Here is a 3,490-nt window from a genome sequence, read left to right as displayed (position 1 = left end):
GTGCTCAAGCCTGGGGACCACGTTTGTGCCAATCATGAACTTGTCACGTTCACACAGCAATCCGTAAATCCCGCGGACGCCGCGAAGGTGCTGAAAGCCGCAGCGCGAGAGTAGAGATTGCTTCTACTTTTGACGGGAGTGCCGGGAAAGACGCTAGTCTGGACCAATCAGCGCCCTCCGCGAGCGAGAATGCTGGGACGGGAGAACAGCGGCGTAGACAACAAACATGGTGGATGAGTAACCTGGTCTACGAAATTCTAATCAAGACTCTAAGGTAGAGCTAAATGTTTTACGACAGCAAACGCAAGAGGAGCGGAAACGTAGATATGAAGACCGCATCATAGCAGCTGTTGAAAGAAGACGACTTTGTTGAGACATGTGTAGATATGTACGTCGTCTCCTACTCGAAGCGGGCATTGCTTTACAGGTTGATGTATAAAACGCAATAAATACGTATTTGGCAATTGACAAGTGTTTTCTGATGTATCACAACTACATTTTACGTATTACAAGTGGGGAACTTGAGTACAGTTCGAAGAATGAAAGCGATAAGTTTTTGAAGTGGAGGACCGTGGGGCCATTAGCGCTGGCATTCCCGGCGTTCGGAACGCAGTGTGAACGAGAGGGTCGCGAATGCCGTAAAAGCTGTGAATGAGTTCCTGGCGTTCGCGACTTTCGATGATGTAGTGTGACCGTAGCATCTCACGCTGCCCAAAGAAAGAACACAAAGAAAAGAAAGAACAAGAATTCACTCCTGTCGTGAACTGATGGACGTTCCGCGGGTAATACGAGCGTATGTTAAGATAACGATTTTCACATTTTCAAGACGCAACCGGGCCACAATAATCGCCACCTACCGATGCGTGTAGTCTCGTGAGCTGAAAACTGCAGCGCGAAACCCATCCGGGGACCATGTGGTATCGACTGATGTCCGCAGCTGGCGATTATCGGCTGGAACAACTGCTCGACATGACACGAACAAAACACAAACAGTTATATTCCGAAAATGTGCCCTTTAATGTCATTTAATAATGTGTAGTGATGTAATACCGAAGGGAACGGCCCTTGTGGGGCACGCTGGAAAACATCTGAGTAGTGGAAAACGTGAGTTGAACGCTAGTGTGATGCCTGATACAATTATTTGAGAACTTGATTCAAACTCCCTTTCAGCAGTCGAAGATGCTATTAATTCAGGAATAACTGCTGTCACATCCTGCAGCCGATACACCAAGCTCGAGCTCCGCTCTCGCAGCTCTCCCGTCGCTTCTTTCCGACTTCGGTCGCTCTTGTAATGCTGGCCGAAGTATTGCGTTGGTGTCGAATAGCGTGTGCTCCCTATTTTGTCACTAAATGTTTAGCCGAACATTAGAGAGTGCCGAACCGAAGCCGAAACAGCACAGAAAATTGAAAATAACCGTTACTTTTGGCCTGAACCGCAACTGAACCGAGACGATATAGCTGCTACAATGTTGGGGCAGAACCGCAACTGAGCCCATCGTACAAATTTCGGTCACCGGTTCAAGTAAGGCTTCGGACACATTCACACCGCCTATATGTCAATTTCTAGAAATCCATTCAACATCACGTCGTGGTAGGCCTGTTTCACAGTCCATCACGTCACATCAACATCACAACCCAACAAAATCACAGCCCTTCATTCGACACCAACTCACTGTGGTCGAAGTGGTGGGTTATCAGCCATAGCCCATCAAAACCATGACCCATCCTCGATCTCAGCTCACACGCCATGAAAATCTTAAGGCGGTGCATCACCACCGACGCTCTATGGGAATCCCCATACATTTTTCAACTCCCGTAGCGCCGCGAAAACTTGGTTGATCTCCGTGCAACTGCTTTTAAATGAAAGACGATGCTTAGATCTAGTGCGTGATCGAAGCAGATTTTGCGTTTTAGACTCAGAAATTTTTATATCGTCGTCGAAAGGTTTGGGAAAAGCTATATTCGAGATTCCGCTCTCTTACAAAATAGAGCCGCCCAAAATCGAAAATCGGGCTCGATCACGCACTAGTAAAACATATCAAGAACCAATACCAACAAAAAGATTTCATCTATGTTAAGCCGTTGGCTCGGCACACGAGTTTTTGTCAGGTATGGTCATCCGTGGAGTACGCCGCTTCAGAATGGGCAGCGCAGTGCTGCCATCTCCCATCGAGTGTGTCGTCACAAGCAACAACAATCTGACCGCTGGAAATGCAATACCGCTGCACGTGGCCGGAAGACGACGAGGCCGACGTTGACCATGACGCGGGAGCACGAGCACGGGCAGCGTAGCCCAGCTCCAAATTTTGTTTGTTTGTTCAACGATGCTCATTTTCTCGGGGGATAGTAGATGAAACTTATTTATCTTGGAATTCCCAGTCGCAGCCACAGAAATGTGGAAGGATCATGCTTGTAAAAAAAAATAGTGGCGCTGGATAGGTTATACAGTGAAATCTTTTCTTTTACACTGGATGCCGGAAACATGACAGCGCTTTTAGCACTCATCCAGTAGGATGTCAACGGGAAGGGGGGACAACTTTACAATAGTTATTTGAACCGCACTGGGAATCCCCTCGTCCCATGACGTTGTTAGGAGCGCGGATCAAGTGCGGTCCCCTAGACTCTAAGCATTTGGAATTTCGGGCGGTGGATGGAGCTGGTTGGAGCAGATTTCAGACACGTCCATACCGTTTAGTGTACAATAAAGTACAGCGGACAATGCTGATCTGTACTTGGGCGAAGAGTGGGGCCGTGGTTAGTGACGACCAAGATGAGCACAACAGACCCGAATTATATACCCGACCAAACTGGAAACCTCCATTCGCACTTTACGTTCTAAGCAGCTGCATGGACCACGCACACATATTTTTGTCCTCTACCCTGCTTTTCTTCCCTTTTCGTCTTCTCTTTTGCCTTTCTCCTCCGCCTCCTCCTCCACTGATGTCCAAGGATGTGGGAATCTCCAAGCAAGCCTCTTTGCAGTCTTATTTCATTTCCGTTGACTGTGGAAGTAAATGAAGCTTTTTGCACCACCACAACGTGGTCTGAAATTTGTAAGCCCAGGGTGAGAGGAAATAAAGAAAACAGGTTGCGGTTTCGTTTCGCAATTTCCGCGTAATGTCGGTAGGCTATAACATGCCGACACCAACTTGTTTCAACCGCGTCGTGTCCAACCTAGGTTTTTTTGTGATGTGATGTGATGTGATGTGAATAAAGAAAAAAATGGGGATGTAAGTTTCGACGAAGTCAAACTGGCTACCCCAGTACACTTAATACAGAAAGTTCAATCTGATGATGAGATGATGAAAACGCAAAAGGATGATGTCCAGAGACGAACAGAGATGATAATTGAGTTCAACATGTAGGTCAAAAGTTCAAGAGCTGCGCCCAAGTTAGAGTAAAGTGGCGGAATCACCGGGGGCACACACAGGACACATCACACATTCACCGTGTCATAGGATGTCCATAAGCCCGGTTGCATGCAAAAAGT

This window comes from Ornithodoros turicata, chromosome 5, assembly GCF_037126465.1.
Source record: "Ornithodoros turicata isolate Travis chromosome 5, ASM3712646v1, whole genome shotgun sequence".
In the NCBI taxonomy this organism is placed as follows: domain Eukaryota; kingdom Metazoa; phylum Arthropoda; class Arachnida; order Ixodida; family Argasidae; genus Ornithodoros; species Ornithodoros turicata.
Note: the sequence above shows the minus strand (reverse complement) of the source record.